This window comes from Pleurodeles waltl, chromosome 2_2 (assembly GCF_031143425.1).
Source record: "Pleurodeles waltl isolate 20211129_DDA chromosome 2_2, aPleWal1.hap1.20221129, whole genome shotgun sequence".
In the NCBI taxonomy this organism is placed as follows: Eukaryota; Metazoa; Chordata; class Amphibia; order Caudata; family Salamandridae; genus Pleurodeles; species Pleurodeles waltl.
Genome location: NC_090439.1, coordinates 63,448,839 through 63,474,320, shown reverse-complemented (window position 1 = coordinate 63,474,320; position 25,482 = coordinate 63,448,839). Strand labels below are relative to the sequence as shown.

The window sequence follows — 25,482 nt, the reverse complement described above, 5'->3', positions numbered from 1 at the left end:
AAGTCAGCCCCTTGCGGCTGCACCAGTCACACTGCCGCAAAGCTGACCCTGGTTGCTGTGATACTCCAGTATCAGTAAGGCTGCCACCTTTCCCAGGGGGTAGAGCAACTAGCCATGTGTTTGTTTTAAGATTCTGCGATTTTCTGCTTTTGTTTACCTTAACTATCAGTCATGGATAATTAATACATTTAAAGTGTTTTCTTCTTATGTTTGCTGTTTTAGTATGCACCAATAAGAGGAGTAAATACCAGCTTTAGGCGATTTTTCTTAATTTTTGTAGTGGCCCAGACTTTTTAAAATAGTGGTCAAGCCAGCAAAAACCCAGCCAGGTCACAACTCGGATATCAGGAAGGATGTTCCACGAAACTGCAGGTCTGAATGAATTGTAGACCAGTTTCCCAAGAAAGAGCAGAATGTGTCCTCTGAAAAGCTATTTGCAAATCTTATAATTCATTACAATCCCTTATGCTGTGTCCCCATCAGGGTTAACTCATAATATGAGTCCCCTTTCAATCCCATGATTTGCATCAAATAAGTTGAGCCTCTTACAGTACTAGTTGACACCATTTGTAGAAGCAATAAGTATCTAAGTGGCATTCATTTGGTTTAGCACTTCCTTTTAGTTGTCACCAGCATCATTCCACATCGCTTTTCTGACTTGAACTCCTTGCAGAAGATTTTCATATCCCGGGCAGTGCTTAAATTGAGCTGGTGGTTTCTGGTGCTCAGCACCGGCAATTAATTGTCAACAGTTGTTTATTAATTCAATATACATAAAAAAAACTAATACCTGCCACCCAAGCTAGTCTTACAGCTTTGGGGGCCTCGGACAGTATAAATTGTCACACTTGTAGCGGTGTGATGGTTAGTAGTTGTGTACGTACTGTCATTGGCAGTGCTAACAGCTTCAGTATGTGGTGCACGCAGCAGTGACCTCCTGACTAGGGCCCTACACTTAATTTTTTATTTTTTACAAACTAAGCACTGCCCCCTGGGTTTGTGTCAGGACCAAGTAGATCATGCTTACCTGTTCTCTTGTTGAGGTGTGCTTCTGTTCTGATTCTGACCTTTATCTAGCCTGATTCTTGCCTCTGCCCTCCGGTTAGTGCCTGGGTGAGGAAGGACACTGCCTCTCAAACTGTTGCTAACCTTCATTTATTACTGAAGTGTCGTCACTCTAGAACTCTGCCTCTCTGCCTTGCTTTGTTGCCTATCAGACGTTGGCCATACAATTTACAGCAGTGCTAGTTGAAAATAATGTTCTGCTGCTCCTACATCTTGAGGTTGCTGGTAGTCTTCTTCATTCTACTATTTTCTGTGAGTCTTCTAGCGAGAGGCAACTTCTGTGGTGTCTGACAGCCTGCTGGGCAGATTTCCAGACTACGGTCACTGGGTAACACTAGTGCTTCCCGCTAGAACTAGTGAACAACTTATCCCTTTATTATTGGTCATTAGAGTTTATAGGCATTATTGGCCAGCATGTGAAAAAACAGCTTTTGTTTTGTTTGTAGCTGTCGCCTGCAAGATTGCATTTACTAGTGAGTGCTCTCTTGCAAGAGGTATTGTGTTGTTTAAGGAGTCTGAAACCCGCCCGTTGCTTGCTATTCATTGGCTTAAGTGTCACTCTTCATTGAGTGCTCTTAGTTGGCCAGTGCTTGCGATGCCACTTCCCCCCTCTTTCAAGTGTCAACGTGGCCCAACTACGGAATAATTCAGTCTGATTAGGGTCCTTACGCTATCCATTCACTGCTCGCGCTGTGATTCAGGTACTATTTTCTTCCAAGTTCACTAGTACTCAAAGTTCGTGGGCAATTTCCCCCTCCCTTTTGCCAATGCTTGTTGCATCTGCTCCATGTCTAAATTCAGTGTTTTATATGGTGTGTAATGGACCCGAAGGTACTGGAGCACTTAACATGACTGCCAGTTGCATTACACAAGTGGATTATTTTTTTTTTACACAGGAGATTGTGATTTGAGTTGGATCACTTGATGCTGAGCAGATGCCGTTACTCAAAACCTGTTCCCCGGTTCCAGAGGCGGTAGCTCTGGCTGTTACGCCACACGCTGTCCCCTTTTGGTACCTTTGTCTCTGGTTTATTATTGCAGCAACAGAACACCGCTTCCTCTTTAACAAATTGCTTTGGGACTCAACTTTTGTGGGCAATTTCCCCTTCAGTCCCCCTCTTTGCCAATGCTTGCTGCATCTTTCTCTACCTGCCCACTCCTTCCTGTATGTGACACAATCAATTTTTTTTTTTTTTTAATTAATTGCAGTTCGTCTGGCTTGTAGCTTGTTATGAGGGTCACGGGTGCAAACAGGCCAATATTATTTGAGGATGAATTTGCAGAAGGATTATCAGAATGCGAGAGTCCACTGTTAACTGTGAAACATTCACAGCAGGCTTATACTGCAGACACTTACTGGTACAACTTAATTGCCTCTAGTAGATATGATTACACTTTTACCCTTCGCCGGCTAAATTCCGCCTCTCCGCTGTTGATGTAACAAGCATTGGCAAAGCCAGTAGCTCTTGCCATGTTGAACAGCAGCGTGGCTACTGTGAGCATTGACAAGTTAGATGAAAAAACACAGTGACATGCCTCGTCATAGCACGTTTTTCCAAAACTTAGCACTGGTGCACAGCAGCAGTGCTGGTATTCAACACGCCTAAAAACATTGACAAAGCCAGTAGCTCTCAAAGAGCTTTCGTAGGCGAGAGCCAACGGCTTTGTCAGTGCTTGTTATTTAAACATTCATACTTTTTATCCGAGAAAAATGGTGCAAATAAAAGCAAATGTTTTAGAGACTTGGCAGAAGGAAAAAAAAAAAGAATGAGAATTGTCACATCGAAAAAATGGGTTTATGGCGAGTCAAGCCCATGTGGAATTTATTATACCTTGTTCGTGGTTGTGCCTTTCATTAAGTCTTGAAGTTGCAATTGCACAGCAGAAGCTCTTAGATGGGGGCAGTTTCGTACTTGTTATCAGTATTCTGCAGGTTTGGTTGCGTTAGACCATGGCACTTATTTCACCAATGATAAGTTTCTGTTGCTTGCAGCTTCGTGTGACAAATAAAACATCTTGAAGCTTTGCATGGGACAGATGTCATTTGTGGAAGTATGCAGTGCTTGACAAAAGAAGATCTGCTTTCAAGGTTGGAGTTGCAGAGGTTCCCCCACCACATCAGGCCTTAAATATGCCTCCCTGTTCCCAAGCACACTAGACCGTCCCCCAGATCTTGCATAGCCAGAGGAAAACTAGGAGCATTGGCGCCAGCTTCTAGGAAGCAGAGTGGATTGCAGAGGCTGCAGAGTGGAATTATTGTCAGGTGATTCGGTGGCAGTACTAGGATGCCACTGACAAACAGTAAATCCAGAAGGTGTCTAGACAGGCCACAGCCTGGAGAACCGTGGTGCTAGGCATAGCATTTTCTTGAAGCTTCAGTCGTGGTGCCAGGCACACACTCTTCTTGAAGCTTTAGCCTTAGGGCTGGGCAAACCATTCTTCAGAAGTGTGAGCTTTGGGGCTTGGCAAACAGTTCTCCTGAAGCTTGACCCGTAGGCTTGTCACACCGACCTCTTGAAGCTTGAGCCGTGGGGCTAGTCACACTGCCTTCTTTAAGTCTGAGCCAAGGGCTGGACACACTGTTCTCTTAAGGCTTGAGCCATGGGACCAGTACACCGTCCTCTTGAAGCCTGAGACATGGGGATGGGCACACCATCCTCTCTAAGCTCCAGCCCTGATGCAAAGTACACCTTACTTTCAAGGCTTAAGTCGTGGGACCAGCACATGGTCCTCTTCAAGTTTGAGGCCAGGGGTTAGGCACAATGTCCTCTTAAAGCTCGAGCTGTGGGGCCAGTGCAGCACACCTTCCTGTTGAAGCCTGAGCTGTAGGGATGAGCCCACCATCCTCCTGAAGCTTGAGCTGTGGGGATGGGCCCACCATCCTCCTGAAGCTTGAGCTGTGGGGATGAGCCCACCATCCTCCTGAAGCTTGAGCTGTGGGGATGGGCCCACCATCCTCCTGAAGCTTGAGCTGTGGGGATGGGCACACTGTCTTCTGAGGCTTGAGCGGTGGCACCAGCACGCCGCCCCCCTGAAGCGTGAGCAGTAGGGGTGGGCAAACCTTCCTCTTGAAGCTTGGGCTGTGAAGCAGCGTACACCTTCAAACGTGAGCAGTGTGGGCGGTCACACTGCCCTCTTGAAATTGAATCTTGCAGAGTGTTTTCTTACAACTTCCAAACTGCTAAAAGCATGCCAGGCCCATGTGAGGTTTTGAAACTTTAACGATGAATCCCATCTTCCAATAAAGTTAATAGGGTTTGGAAGGATGCCAAAGATGAATCCTCGGGCATGCATTGCTTTAGGATAAATTCTTGCAGCCTGCTATATTACCTGTTGGCCGTGCCTGCTTTGTGCGTGCCTTAGGTTCACACCCATGCCTGAAAGAGGTACTGCATCTCTCTACTCATGCATCATTTTAGCGCTTATTTACAGTGCTTGGATACTGCAGAAGCATCCTAGTAAGTCCAGCGTAACATTTTCTTATATTGAGATCGTTGCTGATAGTGCTAGTCCTAGTATGGCAAACGTGTGTAATTTGTTTTTTTGTGTTGCTTGCTTTTGTTGGCTTTGTAACCCGTATGGAAAGAAAATGAGAGGAAGTGGAATAAATAGTTGCCGCTAGCTAGCCCGATAAGTGGAATTTCAGTTGGCAATTCATATTTTTCAATGGAATTGCTTTCAGCAGCTTACTGGCGCTGTGCCGTTTCTCACTGATCAGCAGTGAGTCAATTAGGCCATCTGTTTCTGTGGTTTTCATTAAGATAAAAGGAAGCTATTGGCTGACTCAGAAAATGCTTTCTATATTAAGGTATTTCAGATATAAAATGCAACAAGTGCTCTGGTAATGTTGTCGGTCCGGCGGCTTTGCATTTCCAAGGTCCGCTAAGGTTACTAAAAGGTAGATGGACGAAGCTACATAACATAGACTGAGTGCGAGATAGCAGCTAACAGTGCTGATGGGACTGGCTTTCTCCATTTGTAGCACGTGTTGCTTTATGTGCACATTTTAACCATTGCACTCTTGATACATTTTATATGGGCCACACTAAGTATGCACCACCAAGTTAAGAAGTCTTGCAGTAACACCAGGCAGATGTTAGGTTACTTATCACTTTTCTTACACTCAACAGCCACTAGTGTGATATCGTGGCACTTTGTCCATCGTGAACGCAGATAGATCTGTGTGGTTGTAGAAGTGTGTGGATGAAGAACCATCAATGTGAGGGTGAGTTAGACGATGAGCCTAATTTTCAGACACAGGGTCTAGTCTAGCAGCGAACATGATGCTGCTTTATTTTTAACATGAGCAAGATGGATGAGCTTCATGCAGCTTTGAATGATTAAACTTCCTCAGCTTTATCCTTACATTCTGATCCCACCAAACCTTTCAGTTGTTGCCAAATGTACAACAAAAATATGGAACGTTTTGGACAACACAAAGATAAAAGAAAATCCCCTAGGTTGAAACTTTTGTGACTGGACACTTTTCTAACTTCTGTGATGCAGCATAGTGGTAGACGGAAGAAAGAGATCCTGCAGGTATATAGGGGGAAACAGAAGCAGTCCAGCAATTGTGAGCTGTCAAAAGGTGCTTCCGTTGCAGTGCATCGAATGCATTGTTTTCAGCAGATGAAAGAAGCTCTTTGGTGATTGAAGAATACCTCTTGAAAAGGGCTAATAAACACTTTTGCTTTATGGCCAAATGTTTACTTTAAGTATGGAAATGTCCCATAATATTTTTTTTTGTGCAAAAACCTATACAAAATAAATTTTTTAAACATAACCACCCGGCAAATTACTAAAGCAGTTACATATTTTCCCCTTGTAGTTCTTATTTTAGTGGTGGTACTGCATTGCCGGCATCTTTAGAACAACCCTAAGAGTCAGCCTTTAGTTCATGAAGACACATAGGCTCAGGCCTTTCTTTGTGTAAATTCTCGACGTTCATCATTTCATGCTGAGGGAGCGGCGTTGAAAGAATGACAACCATTCATTTAAATTACACCATCAGAGGCACTTTGAAGTGAAGACACACATTTGTGAACATAATGTTTTTAGTTGTGCTTGACAAATATTGTTGAAACACAAAATTAAGGGCCTGATTTAGAATTTGACAGATGAAATACTCTGCCACTGCGTAATGGGTATCCCTTTTGCCTTATTACAAGTAACATCATAATGCTCTTTTATGGTAGACGGTATACCCATCACGGTTTTTCATAGACTGTCCCTTCCGTCAAACTCTACATCAGGCTACAAGTTTAGCTTTGCTCTTCTTTATAAAGATAAAAAATAGCGGCGAAAGGAAACTTTATAAGAGAAAATAAACAATTAGTTGCATAGTATCTATTAGTCATGTATATTCCAAATACACTCAATTCTTTTCTCATTGCATGTTATGTTGCGTATTTGGATTGATTTAAGTCCATGAACATAGTTATATTTGTACAGACAAAGCTGCATGGATGTGCTGTTGCACCTAGTAACATTGGAAATGATGCAATTATGTGCATTGAATTACATAAATTGTTCCTTTTGTGTATTTATTTGCACATGTATTTGCTTGAGCAAATCTAAGCCACTGTCCTCTGACCTGTTCGTCCCTGTCTTGTCAAAATAATCCTAGATTGTTCTTATATCTGGCCCACATATCGAGATTCAGCCATCTGAATGCATTTGAAGTGCAAGATCCTGTCCCATAACTGCAGACTGTGTTGTTTATACAGCTTGGAGTACTGAACATAATGCAGTATGCATGCAGGTAAAGGAACACACTGATGTTGCTTATTCAAATTGTTATAGCGAAAACTCCTTTCTGCCAAAAATCAAAGTGAATAGTCATGGCCTTGACAGTACAATTGTGGCATCGTTATGCCTTAATTTCAAAATTTATGTGAGGCGCAGTATAACTCACAACCAAAAAGGGTTTTCTGTAAATTATTAATAGATAATACATACTGAAATTGATATATTAAAATAAACAATCTGGTGTTACATTGTGTTGAAACCCAATCGCCTTTCCAAGCAAGCAGCACACTTCAAGTACAAAGTAAAATGGCAGAATTTATTAGGTTTTCAAAACACAAACGACTTCTAAGTTAATATAAAATGGGAGACACTGATGGATCACAAGAAAACCCCCTTGGCATATTGTGCATATCAAATTTGGGGTCCCCCTCAGGGTCCTGGCAAAGTGTTTATAAGCGCTCAGGCAGGGAATCTGTCAGGAGCAGATGGCAGCATGTCAATGACCAGTTAATGGTAAAGATTCATATACTGTTCTTAGTGTTTCCTTTAGATGGATTGAGTGGATTCTCCTAAAGATAGAAAGCAATGTTTTGTGTGGATATATGTGGTAACTAATGAGTTCCAAGGAACAAGATTAGCGTCTAAAACCATGGGAGTGAATTATGAGCTTTTCAAAGACCTGTGAAGGTTGTCTCCAACTCTTCCCCCCCACCCCCCAATTCGAAACATAACGCTCTGACTACCATCTGCAGGAGGAACCTCATAATCCATCTAAAGCAGGCTACATACCTGCTCACTATGGCAGTTTTTACCAGGTATTTCTAGGACCTACTGCCATTGCTGGTGAGTTCACAAAGAACAGGTGTTCTGTTCAGTCAGAGAGTGAAGGAGCAATAAAGACCACTTTAAATCTTGTTCTTATCCTGTGACATTTGCTCTGTGTTCAGAGACAGAGGTCAAAAGCCAGTTTGTCTTCCTGCAATAAATTTCCCTTCTGGCTGCAGAGTTCCAGGATTTTGTAAGGTGAACTGTCTGACTTGCTGCACAAAGAGCAAAATGAAAGGCTGTTGTGTGTCAGGTTTGTTCTAACACATAACATTTAAAGAACCAAGTCAATTATACAGACATTTTAAACTATATTTCAGTAGTTGTGAAAGCCCATTTTTTGTAGTTCTGTATGATGAAAAAAGTATTTTAATAGGAAGAAAATAAATCAGAACACTTTGCTGGGCGATGAGCAAAGGATAAATGAAACCCAATTTTCACAGATTATTGTTGATACACTATATAGTTTTATCAGTAAAACTGCAAGTTAATTGTAAGGTTTTCGGCCATTGCTTGAAAATGTATTGTCTGTAAATGACAGTATGCTACCACATCACACTTTAGTAATATATTTATTAAAAGTGAGTGTTTAAACATAATCTGCAAAACACTCCTGCTCTGGTGGCAATGCTGTTAGTAAACTAAGAGGCAAGTCATGGATTGTGTGTCCCTTATAGCTGGGATAGATTCTTTTTATACATGGAGCAAACATTTAGTCCATTTAATGGAGCAACAGAGGTATGTTTGCACAGCAGAAATCCTGAGCTCACACATCTTAAGGTGTATTTATATGTGAAAATAAAGAAAAAGGCAACTGTAAACTAAAATATTTTCCTAGGATCACATAATTTGAGACCCCTTTTACGATTCAGGTACATTACAGTTAGGTTGAGTAGATTATTCAATTTATTCGACTTGCAGGTCTAGTAATATTTTAATTATTTTTTTGAGGCCTGTAAAGGAAACACTGAGAACAGTGTATCTCAACAATTAATAGCCATTTGGCATCGTCAGATCCCCTACCTGGACTCTTGTAAATACTTCCCCTGCACCCTGAAGAATCCCTAAATATGCTACGTAAGATCTCCCATGGGGTTTCACGCTTCACCACTGGGGTCCATTTTTTCACCAAGTTGGCTGTAGTTTGAAAACCTTTTCTCTCTACACATACTTTGTGGAGGCCTGATCTCTATCCATTGCTGATGTGGAGTAGATTGCTTATTTGAGTGTGAAATCCTGATGGGAAGAAAGGTTCTTCAGGAAGAATTTCCAGTTGGGTGGTTATTGAAGCTGCAGCTCTTGCAACACGGAGGCGGTCATTCTGACCCTGGCGGTAAAAACCGCTAGGGCCGTGGTCCGCGGGAGCACCGCCAACAGGCTGGCGGTGCTCCGCCGGGCATTCTGACGCCAGAAGTGGAAAGTCGGCGGTGTACCGCCGACTTTCCGCTGCCCATGGGAATCCGCCATCCGCCCGCCAGGAACAGGATGGCGGTGAGGGGTGTCGTGGGGCCCCTGGGGGCCCCTGCAGTGCCCATGCCCATGGCATGGGCACTGCAGGGGCCCCCGTAAGAGGGCCCCACTTAGAATTTCAGTGTCTGCTAAGCAGACACTGAAATTCGCGACGGGTGCTACTGCACCCGTCGCACATCCTCCACTCCGCCGGCTCCATTCGGAGCCGGCATCCTCATGGAGGGGTGTTTCCCACTGGGCTGATGGGCGGCCTTTTGGTGGTCGCCCGACAGCCCAGTGGGAAACCCAGAATACCCGCGGCGGTCTTTTGACCGCGCAGCGGTATTCTGGCAGTTCCCTCCAGGCGGGCGGCTCCCGCCGCCCGCCGGGGTCAGAATGACGCCCAGAGTTCCTTACCTTCCGGATACAGTGACTGTGATAAACCGTACTGTTACCCATATGCTCTGAGATACAATGGCATCTGGCGATTTCTATGCCAGCTTCTGTGTTTTAACATCCTACTTCAGTGTCTGAAAAAGGGGTGTTTGGTTTTGGTCAATGGAGGTAAAGTTCATGCCAAATGTTCAGCAGAATCACTGATTATGTGCATTAGTGCTGTTTAGATTTGATATATGTAAATTAAGTTCAGGTGAATAACCTTAAAACCCTACATGGTCCTGCTCTGGTAAGCCAACGTTAGGCAATGAAATCTATTTATGCATGTATGATTTATCAAGCATTTTATCATGCAAAGGCATCTTAGCACAGCAGAGTAAAATCATAAAGAACTAGGTTAAATAAGTTCTAGCCATGCTGGATTCACATATATAGATGTTATTTGTTCCAGCAGGATGCACCTGAACTGAAAACAACCTCCAAGTAAATTCCGCAAGAAGCTCAAGGCTTGGCTTTTCGAGAAATCCCACTAGGCCCTAGGTTTGGCTTGTCTCACAAATCTGCATAACATAACATAGGCAAAATAAACCACATCCTTTCTCACCTTCCTAGCAAGAAAGCTAGCTCCAAACACTCCTAATGTTCTTAAATGCTACAGAAATCATAAACATGGGTTAAATATTGACATTGTTATTCTTTTGAAGGTGTTTGCAAACCCAAATTCTAGATTTTGCAGCATAATATTAATCTTTATTAGAGAATTGCATATCTCAGCAGTAGAATCAAATCTCAGTCCCACAAAAATACAGTTGCAAGGGAATACAACAAGTTGGTTCTGATATGCAGAGATTTGGCTTCAGTAATTAGTGTTGGAATGTTAGTAGTGTTTTGGTGCAACTGCCATGAAATCCTCCTGAACCCTCATAGTAGCCCATGGACCCCACCAAAGTAACAAAGTTAAACAGCAATGATCTCCCACAGAGGTACAGGGGCGGTGCTCTGGGTCTACTTTATTGTGTTGGGGCACAGTTTACTCCAGTCCTACTAATCCAGTCCCCTTTGGGCTAATTGTTTGGTTGAATAGCTGCTGTAGGTGCTAGTATTAGATACCTTTTGAGAATGACACAAACGTTTGGGAGAGTCTTTATATTGAAACCTACTGGTCACAGTCCACAAATTTTGATCATTGGATTCCACAGGGGCGGTGGCTCCCACCACTGGGAACAGATTATAGAAGGGCACAGCTGGAATGCAAGCCTTGGGGTAGCAGTTGGAAGTTTAAATGACAAGTAAGAGTATGTGCTTCAAACAAATTTCAGAAGTGCCAGATCACAGCAACCTCCTTCAGCCACATTGCTGAATCGGCAGGTCAGGGGTGATATTGGTATTGAAGTACTTTGTAGGTTCCGCGTAGATAAGTAAAGGATGCTCACAGACTCTCTGCTGCATAGCAGTTGGAGGCAAGGAAGAAAGTCTCACCTTTATAACAAGTGCCCTGATGGTGATGTGCTGGGAATACTGAGCAGCTGGTTTGGGCCATCGCTTTTGTTTTTGGGCAGGTGTAGTCCAACAGCTATCTCCCACAGGTTCACTCAATCAGCTGGGCTCTATACTTGTCTGGCATTTGGTGACTTGTTCAGAGAAATCGCATCAAGCTTCTTCCTCTTCTCGTTTTCAGTCACAACTGTGGTTTCTTCAAGTTTTGGCCAATATTTAGGCTTAATTTGGAAGAGGAATGTGTACTGAGGCCCTCTTGGACCTAAACCGGTTCCCTATTTTACCTTATTGTTTTAGCTGCGATGTTATTTAGCAGTGACATTTTACATTCTTTGCTTGCTTGCTATTCTTGTAATATACTGTGCGGGTTGCTTGTTTTAGTTAGCCTTTTCACAACATATAGTCAGTATATTCTGTTCCAGGTTAAGAACACAGTACACCATAACCTGGTGCTCACGTTGCCCGTTCGGGGGACCGCTTCTAACCCTTGGATATATATGAATGCTGTGTTCAACATGCAGCTTTGCTGGCGTTAACCTACCAGCTTCTCAAAAGTATTGCTATTCATACAACATGCAGATTCCTGAGGTTGTTCTCCAGGTATGGGGGCTCAGGCTAACCTCTCAGATCGGGCAGAGGGTACACCCACTATGCTCTCAATATAGACTTAAGAATAGGTAGGAAGATCTAGAAATAATTTATCACAGTTTAGTTTTTTAATTCTCTTTACCATTTTTGTAATGCAGGTTATCTGCCTAAATATAGCAGTTCATTCTCTCCAGTATTGAAAACTTATCTGGTATCTCTCTTGTGTTTCACCTGGTAATACAACAGAGGGGTGAGCTCTGTTTCCACGACCTCCATGGGAGTCAGTGTTGTGGGTTCACCTTAGTGTTTTACCTGGGCACGCTTATTTTAGCTCCAGGCCTGCGGCGTGTGCCCTTCTACCCAGTTACACATTTTCGTTCATTTATTCACTTTAGTATATTTCAGCATGGCTTGATTTTAGCAGGGATATTTTGATTTTCCAATCAACTGCTTTTCTGTGAAAACATTTTGGTAGGTTCTTTTGCACAACATTTCATCCCGTGCCTCTGCTCAAGGCTGTACATGGTAGTTTACCTAGTATTGCTGGCCCAAGAGTACAGAGCCAAACTTCTAAAACCTGGACATCAGGCCTGTTCTCATGAAAACAGCACACAAGCCAAAGGAGGATAGAGGGGATTCCAGCCAGAGCCATCTTGCTGACAGGTACACCAGCTCTGGTTTTCTTTTCCAGCTAATTGGGAGGATTGCCAGCAGAATAACAGACAGACTCCTCTGCACTCCAGCTCTGGAGTCAGGACTCCTCTCCTCCTTTAGACTGGGACTAGCAGTAGAGCTACACAACAACATATTCTCAGATTTAGAGATCAGGGCATAGGTAGAAGTCACTAGATTTATGCTTATTTAAGGATGTTGGGACTTTTCATATTTTTCACACTAACAGTCTCAATCCTCTCTGTGCTACGTTTCATGCTGCTAATAATCGCAGCTCATGTTTTATATACGAGGATGCAGCCGCTTCAATAAAATGTATTGAAACTTTCCCTACATTTCCTTATCACCTTCACATGTATGAGACCTTGTGGATGTGAGAAAAAGGGGTGTGATCTGTCAACCACGACTTCCCTGAGGAGTCTGAGTGTTACGTCTCTGTGCTGCCAGAAAACGTCTGTACTTCCTAGGTGTGGATGAGGTGCTGCTAGCTAGCAGACTTAGGCCGCCAGCTTTCAGTCAGTGTGGTACTGTCTCAGTCACACACACACAGTGGTCCTGCTGTCCGGAACTCAGTAGTCCTACCCCCATGGTAAGAGTCCTACAACATCAGAGTGTCATTGCTAGGTTGCCACAATCACCTTCCACTCTGTAAGGTTAAGGGTGTATATGAGGCACTGTGAGCTAGGCAGGAATTGGGTCGACAGCTCCTGATGGTAGGAAAGGACTTAGTTCCCCACGTTTTGAAGTCCTGTCAGTCCAATTATCTTAGGAATTGTATAACAGTGGCAGTGAGCAAGTTCATATCCATGGATCAAAGGTCTTCTTTGTTGCACCCGAGTGCAGCGCCTCATTGGATGCCAGGAGAAATGTTGAACCTGGTTCTGGTCCTGGGACAGAGTACTTATTTCCTGATCTCCCATATCAGATCTTTTTTTAATCATGGAGGCCCCTCCTGTCCTAGAAGGGCATGAATACAGCTTGATCAGTGCATGCAAGGGTCATGTCTTATTGAAATTTCTCCTGAGCCAGTTTAAGTTGGTCTGACACAAATGTGTGGCTATGTCTTCTGACAAATAGCTGCTTATGTTTTTAACATGGAGATAGGTGTTTACAAACTCCTTTAGCTTTGCATTCAGAGAAAGATAAGGAAAGTGAATTATGTACAAATCTTGTTGGGATGTAGGGTGTGTGAAAGGAAAGGGTGTAGGATGTCATTTTTTTGTGACACACAACAGAATGTAAGTATCTGTAAATTAACTGTACACGTTCAACGGTTAAGAAAAAAAAACATTAAGCTAATTTTGTTTGTAATTCTAAAGTGTGATGGAAACAAAGATTTTAATAGGATCACGTCAAAACACTTGGTGATGCACAAATAATAAATATTCACTGAAATCTGATTTTCACACTATCATTTGTGTGCAGTATAGTTTTATCAGGAAAACTGTATGGCTGTGCAAATGTAGTGGCCATTTAAATGGAAAATGTGGTATCTGTAAATAACAGTGTACTACTGCACAATGCTTCAGTAGCAGTAAAATAAATCACCTGCCTCATTTCCATTAAAGTGAGGTGGGTTGGGAAAGTTTCCCACTGTAAAAAGTGGGTTGTGGCTCTAAAAAGTTTGGGAAGGACTGCTCTAAATTATAATGAACTTTCTATGCCCTTTGACCTCCGAAGCCAGCATGGTTCTCTTACTTGTAAAAACAGTAAATCCTCAGTGAGCTCTCTTGGTTGTTGTGCTCCAAGGGTGAAAGTCATGACAGCTCTTTAGATCCCTGCAGGGGGTTTTTAGTCTCAACATGTGCTGTATTTTTGGCTGGACATCAGTCAGAGCTTGCCATTATTATGCTCTTTAGATACCTGGGGCTAGATGTAAGTAGATTCTAAATTGCGACCCGCAAATTGCGAGTCAGAGCGACTCGCAATTTGCGAGTCACAATTCAGAATGTAGTATGGTGTACCTGACACCATCTGCGACTCTCAAGGGGGTCGCAAAGGCCCATCTCATTAATATTAATGAGGTGGGTTGCAATTTGCGACCCCCTTGAGACTCGCGGCACTCACAGGGATGGTGGCCTGCTGGAGACAGCAGACCACCATGTCTGTGACTGCTTTTAAATAAAGCAGTTTTTTTTGTTGTTTTAATGCAGCCCGTTTTGCTTAAAGGAAAACGAGATGCATTACAAAACTAAAAAATGAAACGTTTTCGTCCATAGGACCACTGCCTGCTCTGGAAAAATGTTTTTAATGCCATTGCCTTTTGCAAATGGGTTAGCACCCACTTCACATGGGTGCTAACTGCGATTGCTTTGCGACCGCGTTCGCGGTCTCAAAGCAATCTGGCATTGCACTGCGACTCGCAATTAGGAAGGGGACTCCCCTTCCTAATTGCGACTCGCAAACCCGTTTTGCGATTCAGTAACCAGGTTTTTGACTCAGTTGTGTAGCATTCCATCACATTTCATCTTAAATCGTTTTTTCCAATGTTTGCCAGACAACCATATTTATATACTCCTATAACTGCTCGTCATAAAGCGACTCATTTTAAAAGGGCAAATGTTTGATGGCATTAGAAGCAAAACAGTTATTGGATTGACTGAGGGTCAAACACACTTTTAGTTTGTACCGGTAATCTCTTCTTTGCGATAAACCATTTGAGTTGGAAGTGCGGTGTCTTCGATCTTAGGTGGCAGAGTTGTTGATCTGTAGATCCACTTTCATTTATTTTTGTGTAGGCTGGAACAAGTGTATAAATATTTAAATGTATAAATTTACCTTTGTTTTTAACCAACGGTGTTGGGAGACGTAGGAGCCGATTTGAACATTACAAGTGGGGTAAAAAGGAAATGTGTTGTGTTCTTTCTTGTTCCTGCTCCTACTTATGAACTGATGGTTGTGGACCTATTAATGAAACCTTATGCACACATTACCATGCCATTTATGTGCTTAAATGTTGTTTTTGTAGTTAGAGATTGACAATGTACAGACAATGTTTTGAATCTTAACTGGTAATTTCTACTGCCCACGATTCTTAAATATCCCTTTGAAGTCGTAAATCTACATATCGTAGGTTTCATTCCATGATTTGTGCTAATTTATGAGGATTTACAAATATTCCAAGGGATATACAAAAATATCAGTGACAATCGTAGATTCCCAAGCACACTCCCTTTCCCAGTACTTAAACTCATGTTAAAAACTAAAAATTGTGTGGATTGCTGCTCCGTCCTGTGAAAACCGAAACACAGATATACATTTCTTGGTGTTCCTCTCTCCTTTTCCTCCCAGAAAAACTCTTATATTTAACTCTTTCAGGAGTGCGTGTGTCTGTAGTTTCAGGGTGCAGTTGGCCTGTCAAAAGCGTTCTGGTTTAGTCTGTGTTACAAGCATTTTGCATGACCATATGTCCTTACTATTCCTTCCTCCCCATTCCCCTAAACTTGAGAAGACCTGTGCGATAAGTTAGTATATATCTTAAGTTAGTATTTATCCGATGACATTAGTAATGTAGAGATGAGCCATATCCAGCATTCCAGGAGTAGAATGTTGTGATGTCACGGACTGGAAACGGTTGAAGGAGGTGAGAGAGGAGACCAGGAGTTAGATGGATGGGGTCTCTTGCATTTAATAAACTACTCATCGTCATCTACACTTACTGTCTCAAGTTGTATTACCTGTGGATCACCGTCTCAAAACCTGCTATTCTTGAACATTTTCGCCCAGTCACAAGTGGAATTTGTAGTCAGAAATAAAATCCATATCCAATTTTTTGGAATTCAATATTTCGAATTTGATTTCAATATTCAGAATATGATGTTAGCATGAACCATACATCTCGTGTAGGTGTGATATTTGACTCAGGCTTACGTTTTTATGCATTCAAACTGAATCCAAGTGTCTGTGCCACGGCTAGACCTGTGTCATACGGTTTGACAGTGAAGATGTGTCCGGCGTTGGTGCATTTCTGTTTTGATTATAGGAACAGGGGGAGGGATATATCTGTGAATCTCCATTCTCTTTGGCCACCTTCTCTTTCATTTTGTGCATGCTTTTGGGATGCGCCTACAATTCTCCCCTATACACGTTAGCGCGTTGGTCCTTAATAAGTAAACTTACAAGGTAATGCATATAGGTCGATGAACCTTTTGATTCGTTTAAGTTGTTCTTACCATAGTACCAGTATAGAAACAATAATCAACAAACAATAATCAAATCAGTAATAAATGGAGTCAGTAATTTTAACACACCATGACTTTACAGCCATGAATAACCGCACCTTTAGTAAAAGTTTTGTAGGGTTCCCTTACATTAACAAAACTAAGTCATGAGTCTTAATCACCAACTCAAATCAAGCAAAATTAAAAATACTTATTAATCAACAAGTCGCAAGAAACATGATTTAATCAAAGCTTGAATCAAAAGGCATTCCAAAGCATCAGCACAAATCCTTAGTAAAACCAATTTCAGCAAGGCTATAATATCCATAAAGTTCAGCAAAATAGTCCGTCAACCATTTGTCTCTGCAATCTGCCAGTCGTCATATGATTAACCTCAACTAACCCAGATTAGCATCAGCATGTGTGGCTTTGTACAAAACAATTTGGAACACAAATTTGAAAAACATCTACATTAAGAAAGTATTAAGACAGTGCAGTTGGTACCTAGAAAAAAAAAAGGCATAAAAATGCAATACAGTCATTGTCATATCTACGTATCCATGGTATGGGTCAGCAAGCAGAATCAGTCTTCATCATCAGGTCATCCGTTGATCAGCAAAGCATCAGGCTCTCAGTCGGAGAGTATGACCCAATGACAGAATCTCGAATCTCTTCTTCTCCCACCATCACTCTAGATCTCTAGCCTTGCAATCTGTCTAAGTTCCCTCTGTCACGTTTTTATATCAAAGTTCCCCAAACTATCCCCTAATTTCCAATTGGTCAATTAATCGTACGTTATTACTCTGTCCAAAGATGTCCATATCCCAAATCTATGAATTCTAATATTTCACCCTTCACACGTTGATTGGTCTCCTTTACGATGTTCTCATTATCCGGCTCGTCCGGTATCGAATTTGTTGCATCTTTGTCTCCAGTCAGTGTCTTCCTTGTTCGTGTCTTGGGAAAGAACCCTTTGCACATATTACTCATGATTTGTTACTTTGCGAGAGACCTAATCTCCTGTCCGTCGGTTCCCATTGAAAGGTTCTGCTAAGCATTTTATTAAAACAATGTGCATTCCACAGTTAGTTCACTGTGTCAGCATTTTTCATTAAATGCTAAGAAATCTTCTGCATGAGGCCTGGCAAAGTAGGCCAAGACACTCGCTAGGTTAAGACCTACAATTATTAAGCAAGAACATAATTCATAACACTTAATATGACATATTACTACATTAATCTAATACATTTTCAATATTTTATATGAATTAATTATTTCAGAACATTTCATGAATACTGGTGGCCATTCTTTGAGGTCACATTTTCAGACGTGCACATTATTTTTCTACATTATTCAATTTTCTACATAAGTCATTATTCAAAATACGTGTTAACATTCATTAATAATTTCTTATTAATACATCTGCTTCAGCATGCATAATCTACCAGTCACGTTGACGCGAGACGCTTCTCACCTAGACCCTTCTGTGGTCTTTTGTCTCCCTCACAATGCCCGGCTGACCCCTGCCACAGTGCCTATCTCGCTCTCAACCCACCATGGTGTGACCATATCTGCGCCTTTTTTAGGGAAGATACACATGGCTGAGCACTGTTTAGATAAACAGAATATCGGCTAATTGGAGCCCTTACGTTTGAAGTAGGTTGATAGTAGGTTATGGGGTCTCAATCCCTTAGGATGTAATCGGTGCAGGATGTGCAAGAAGGGATTTTTTTAATACTACATGTTCACCCCCCGGGGTTTTATAAAAACAGGATAAATACAGTTGCTCTCTTTCTTACAGTATACTTCATGCTTGCTAGTAAAATCTGCTCACCACTTCGTATTCGCGTTCTTTATAGCTGTTTGGGCAACTTGCAGTAAATGTAATCAGTTTTTCAGTCAGCCTTAATTTTATTATTGATGCCTTTTAACTTTGCTTTGTCGTTGTCACTCCAACTCGTACACCAGCCACCCTGACCCTCTCCTCCAACAGTCCCTTATCTATCACCATCTGCTTCTACCTTTTTTTTTTTTTAAGATGTTTTTATTGGCTTTTCAGAGAGTAGGCCACACAGTCAGTATTTACGCTGAAGTTGAAAGAATATGGTCATTTAAAAAACACAACCGCAGCAATCCGAACCATGGTAACAGTACGAGTCTACAAAGGCTCTGTTTAATAGTAATTATTCTTTGATGTTCCCATTGTATTTTATTTGTATTTATTTCTGCTTATTGCATCCGTATTTTTCCACAGTTCTTTTGTATTTTGGGAAACGTTAAGTTGCCATTAGTATAGCTCCACTTTTGATTTCCCAATAAATGCACACTCCTGCTTGGGTGACTGGTGGATTTTACTGCTAGGAGTAGCCATATGCAGTGGCGTAGCGTGGGTTGTCAGCACCCGAGGCAAGGCAAGTAATTTGCGCCCCCTAACCCGTGGATTTAGTCTCTTCCAAGATGTTGCGCCCGGTGCGGCCGGCCCCCCCTGCACCCCCCACGCTACGCCACTGGCCATATGTAGTAACTTCAGCACGTTTTTATGAATTCTTTAACATTGCAGTAAAAGCATGCAAGCAACGGCATCTGTTTGCTTCATGTGAAAACTGACCCTTTTTTCTAACTCCCCTACCATCTGCCAATTTGCACAGCATACGGCCTGAAGACATTGTAGACAGCACTGAGAAATACTCAAAAGAAGTCTTGTTTCCTTTTTTCCATGTGGAAAAAAAATGACGATAAACAAAAAAATATGGACAATAGTTATCTATGAAAAATCAGTAAAACCGTGAAATAAGAGCCTTGGATGTGAGTTTCCGATTGCACAATACAAATTAAATCACAGTAGAGATGCATGTTGCAAGATGTTGCAACTGTGGTCACAGGTAAGGGAGGAGAGTTCAGGTAAAAATAGGTGTAGGTTGTAGTATGAAGGGAACAAAAGACTGAGCACAGGCAATGCTTATATGGTAGACTACCAATAATCATCAGGTGGTTGGATTGCACGTACCAAAGAATTAAAAGAGGAGTATGATCCTAGCCGCAAAATATTGCAATAAGTACTGGTAAAAAAAAAAATGTAACCATCTCCGCCCTTCTTCAGTATTCTGCATTTACGCTTCAAAGAAATAAAACGAGCAAACGAAAAGCCTTTTAAAAGCCATGAAGGCCTTTTGACTTCGCTAATGGTAATTGCCAGTTTCGCTCTGCAGCGTCAAAAAGAAAATAAGCATTGGCAAAGCCAGTAGATTTCGCCTGTGGTCACTTAGGAACTAAGGTATCATTAAGGCCACTGGAATTATGCAGTTGGAGAGGGCCACATTATGCGGCAGGATTCAGTAAATTATGGGGAGTAAAAGGCAAATTATGCAGCATAATGAGACACATTTTATACTAGAATTACTCCATTATTTCATCATTTTTAGGGGCGAGCGCAAAGCGCTCCGTCCCTCTTCTAATCTCCCTTTAGGGAGATTTTACCCACGCCCATGTTACGTCAGTCACTTACATTGGTTGGTGGGCTTGCCTTTTAAAATCCGCTTGTTTTCATTCGTGAAAGGCATACATACGTCATGCCTTTTCCAGTGTTTAGCCCTCCTCGAGAGCACCGGTAAACTACAAGAAACCTACGAGGATCTAAGTTTTCCGTATGATTTCTGGACTACTTTTTCTCTGCACTCCGCAGCCCGATCACGCTGTGTTTTACACAGCACTATCACTCTTGTTTTTTTTGTTTTTAATTTAATGTGGCAAGAAAAGTCCGATTATGCGTTTACAACGCTAATAGCTCTAACTCGATGTAACTCGAGACCCAGTGCATTGCAAATGCTTGTTAAACTTGGTAACTCTGGGCATTGGTTGCACTTCAGGAGTTCATAGTATCAACAACTCATGCTAAATTCTACTTTCCCATCGTGGACATGATATTATTAATTCATTGACTTTTGTCTTAAAACATATGCTAAATTCTGCTTTATTTTAATGGACATTGTATAGTATTTTATTCAAAAGACAGACGTTTAGATTTGTTAAAGAGTAAAAAAATTCACTTTTGTTTGTGCTTACCAAGGTTGGAATAACTGTGTTTATTTTGGTCCTTTTTAGATATACTTTGGATAGGGCCATTAGAAGACTACGTTTCGGGGCTAGAGCACCTTTTAACATTTCCACACTCTAGAGCTGTGCAACTGACCTAAAGTGTCCCTCCAATGTACGTTATCTTTCTCTTACTTCTACAAGAATCATCCCAACACGAGAGGCGACTAACCTTGGATTCCCAAGTAGTGTCCTACCCCCATAAAGCACATCAACACTTTGTCAGGGGTAGTAAGCGCTATGTAAATTCAATTACAATACTTTTCATGTACAAAATAAATCCGTGAGGCCACGGAGTGATCTTCTCCAATGTAATATATAAAGACTGTGTATAATGTTAACAACATTTGGGTGCACAACCTTTCGTGGTGCCATATTTTATGTGCTCTTGGATGCACATGTTTACAGATCCATGAGCCAGCAAACTGTATAAGGGTTAGAAATACATAACTATTGACATTTGATTTGCTCAGCATGTTACGAGTTCATCATATATAACTTAATTTCGGCTATAAGCCATAAAAGTAAACAATACAAGACATAACATGATTAAGAAGCATAGCACTTTAAAAATTTTAAGAATGTATAGACAACGTTATTTTTAAACATTTTTTGTTTTTACGAAATCTCAAAGACATATAAAAGTATTAGGTTGTTAAAATTTAACTTCAATTAATTAAAATTTTATCAAACTAATTAAATATAATCTAAAATCAGGACATTAGAAGCACATGATTATCGGAATTCTAGTTCGTGTCACCTGTGTATTTTTACAAGAACCTTGCCGCTGAGTGACCAATTTTAACATTTGTCTCTGTTATCCGAGATAAAAGAAGAAAATTGCATAATTTACTTTTTTTTTTTTTTTTTTTAGAACCCTAAATAAATAGTGAGGTCATATATTTATAAAACATACAAATCGTCATTATTCTTTAAACTAAAATCCAGACCGTTTAGGTTTTAGGTTCATCCGGTTAAAAACTGATGTATTAAGTGAATATAGTCTAGAACCAATGTATTAAAATTACACATTTATAATCGTTCTTTTGTTCTTAGTAACCATGCACTTCGCAGATATCCCACCACAGAAAAAACTATTTTATCATTTGTATCAGTTGTTAGGAGTCGTAATGCCGTATTCCATTCCCTTATCCCAATAGCCCTACATAGTGGAGCAATCCACTTTTTCCTAGGTACCAAATATCTAGGGCAGAAAAACATAAAGTGCGCGAGTGACTCTTTTGTCTTTTGACAATGATGGCAGTATATTGAGTTGCAGTCCTCTGGTCTCCATTGCGCTGTAAATGACTTAAGCGGAAGAGTCCCTAGTCTAAATTTAATAAATAGTGTTTTGGTATATGGAGGATTTACATTATCCATATAGGCCTCGAACTTGGGACTACATTTATGGTCTAAGAACTGCAAAGTCAGACTACCATGATTTTTTAACCAAATTTGGGTCAGAATGCTCTCCCAGTAACACCTTTTTACACGTTCCTTTGTTCCCTTTGCCAAATTGTGGGGAGCACTCCACACCTCCTCCATTTAAAGAAATTTACACGTATCTCTGATGTATCTGAACCAAGGGATCTTTAATACGCTGTCATTTGCAAGAAATTCATCTAGTGCTTTATGGAGAATGGACCGGTCCTCTGAGGACCAAAGATTAATCCAATACATTAGGGGTCTTAATGCAATTTCATTGTGTATTTCATTTAGGGCTAAATCAAATCTTAGTGGAGTGAGAGGGGTGCTCATCGGCAACTTTAGGAAATTTCGAATAAACCGGTTTTCTACAGTGGTCAGACACCTAGAGTTGGTATGACCCCAAAGCTCGGCACCATAAATTGAGGCCGCTACTGCCACTGATTTGTAAACGGTGATGGCAGGTGTTATCTCCCCTTCACAAGTATTAGCTATTTTCTTAGCTATCACTATAGACCTTTGCCTAAGTGTTGTCAGACTCTTCTTAATCTGTGCCGACCAACGTTGGTCGTCACTTAACCTAATCCCCAAATAATCAAATTGTCTGACTCTCTCCACTGGTTGGCCTGCTATCATCATTTTCCCCCTAAATAGTTTGTGTGGGTTATAGGCCATAAACTTAGATTTTGTTGAATTAATTTCAAGTCCTCTGTTAGAGCAAAAATTATAAAAAGTGTCCAATTCATTTTGCAAGCCCATAGGTGTTCTTGAAATTAGTAAGGTGTCATCGGCGAACATTAAAATAGGGACTGGGGTTCCAGCTAATCTAGGGGCATCATGATTACAGTGTAGCAATTGGTCCACAGCACCGTTTATGTAGAGGTTAAATAGTGTTGGTGCCAAGATGCAGCCCTGCCTAACCCCTCTATTGACGGGTATGGCTTCCGTTAGGTCGCCACTATCTGACCAACGTACATGAGCGTAAGTCCCTTCATGGAGATATCTAATCAGTCTTAGTAGTTCGCTATTGGGCTGATAACTCTCCATAACTTCCCATAATGTATCCCGAGGTACCATGTCAAAAGCAGCTTTTAAGTCGATAAAAGCTACATACAGTTGACTTTTGTTGAATGACAGGTATTTCCAGCAGAGGAGGTTAAACCTAAATACCTGGTCTATTTTACTCACTCCTCTTCTGAAGCCTCCCTGGGATTCTGAGAGAATTTGGGCATCATCTATCCATGTCTGTAATCTGTTCAGCACTTGCTTAGCGAAGATTTTTTGGCTAACATCAATAAGACTGATAGGTCTATAGTTGTTAGGTTGTTCCCTTGGCCCTTTCTTATAAATAGGGACTATAACTGCTCCTTGCCATGTAGTAGGGAGTCCTCCCCCCTCAGTATTTCATTACTAAGTGCGTTTAGATACAATGACCACGTTGTCAGACGAGAAAGATATAAATCTCCTGGGATACCATCAAGACCAGGGGCCTTTCCCTTGCGTGTGGATTGGAGAGCCTCTGTTGTTTCTTTTATGGAGAATAAGTCCAGGTCAAATTTGGGTGGTGTTGTACTCCCCCACGTTAGGGTATTGCCAACAGGATCATTAGGTTTTAGTAGGGGTGTAATAGTGCTATTGGTATGTGGTTTTCTGTATATATTTGAAAAGTGCGTCATCCAAATTTCTGGCTGGATGACAGGGTAACTTTCCATTTCTTGAGGGCTACTCTTATCTGACACTAGTTTCCAGAATAGGTTAAGATCTTTCTCCTGGAGCGCCACAACCATCTTGTTCCAATTCCTATTCGCCCATTCTTTTTTTTGCATTTTTAAGTACATCTTTGTATACAGTCCTGCTCTTCCTTATCTCTCTTAAATTCCCTTCCTTAAGTGCTCCCAGTAAGTGTATCTTAGCTTGACGGCAGGAGTTGGAGAACCACCTAGAGGTTTTAATCACAGTCTCTGTCCGCCTCCTTACCGTCTGAAAGTGTGGTTTTAGTCGGATGGCCAAGGTATTATGAAGATAGACCAAATCAACCAATTTGATATTTGTATGTTTCAGGGGGGAAAGTGTTGTTGCAACTGTTCTATAGATCGCTAGCTGGAAATTTACATCACTTTCAACCCGATCCCATTTCACATTTTTACGGTCATTGGTCCTAATGAGGGCACTATTTGAAGTCCACGTTGATAGTGTCTTGGAACTAAATAAGATAGTGGAAAAGGAGGTACTTAAGGCTAGATGGTCACTATTAATGCGAGGGAGAACTATCATGTCAGTTAGGGATTTCCAGAGGGCGTCATTTACTAAGACATACTCCAGGTGGCTAGTATATACACCTCTCCTATATGTAGGTGACGCCGGATTGTCTGATCTGGTATTCCCATTTACTATTCTTAATCCCTTTATTTTTATTAGGTCTTCCAGTAGGTCTAAGGCTTCTCCTTCTTTCTTAGATGTAATTTGCACCGGCCCTGATCTATCCCATGAGTCTGTGAACTGGGATCCCTCTTGCTGATTGCCATCTCCGCGGTTCAATTGCATATTGAAGTCGCCCTCAACCATTATACCCCGCCCAATAGGTAAACAGTTAAGAAATTCTACTATTGAACTCATCTGGATGGTCTGGGTCCTTTGGGTGCCAGGTCTAATATATAAATTTACAATTATTATGTTAACAAGACCTTTAACAGTACTAATTTCAACTGCAACGGCTAATAAATCCCTCAAAGGGGATACCATCTCTTTAACTTTTGAGAACAAGTCGTGTTTTAACCAAATTATCAGGCCGCCTGAAGCCCTACCTGATGGTGATGGTAATGCAGCCTTCTGGAAGGTCCAATAGCCTTCTCTATTTACTACAGATGGCGCCCAGGTCTCCTGTAATAAAATGATGTGGTGTTGATCTATAAGTCTGCACCAGTCAGGATTAGCTATTTTCTGAGTCAGGCCTGCCACATTCCAGGATAGAATCTTAATCGGTGGGTCATGGTCATGCCCATTTTCTGGTAGATTTTCCCTAGTCTCATATGTACAAAATATTTCTTGCTGGGACTTTCCCTTTGGCGAGCCACTACAATAAGTTTTAGGCTCTGCTCCCAGGATATTAGGTAAGTCATTTTTTGTAGTATAAGAGTCGGGATTGGGTATGCCATTGCTCCCAACTTCAACGGCAGGAACTTCAACGGCAGAGACTTCGCGTCAATCTATGTCTGAAGTATGGGTTTGCTTTCGATCCCTTCTCTGCGGGCAAGAATATTGGGCCATTATAGTACTATTTATCTCTTGTGGAGACCGGTTTGTCAATGATTGCGGAAGTTTGTGAACAAGTGTCATTTGGGAGGAGGTGCCCGGTCTCATTCTTTCCTCAAGTGCCAAAAGGCCCTTAACTAGATTCTGACTGGTCAATTTTATCCCTATGAGATCTGATGTTGAACCTATTTTTATAAGTCTCTGTGCAATGACTATATCGTCCCTTATAATGGATCTACACTTCTTTGTCCTTCTTATCCAATGTATAACTTTATTTTTAAGGGAATCCCCTTGCTCAAATTGATCTTTACTT

At 41.4% G+C, this 25,482-nt stretch overlaps 1 protein-coding gene across 2 annotated transcripts in view; it reads left to right on the top strand.

The window, feature by feature from the left end:
• Window positions 1-25,482, top strand: part of LPCAT1 (lysophosphatidylcholine acyltransferase 1) — a 510,913-nt gene that overhangs the window by 111,513 nt on the left and 373,918 nt on the right. The gene's annotated exons all lie outside the window — the stretch shown is intronic.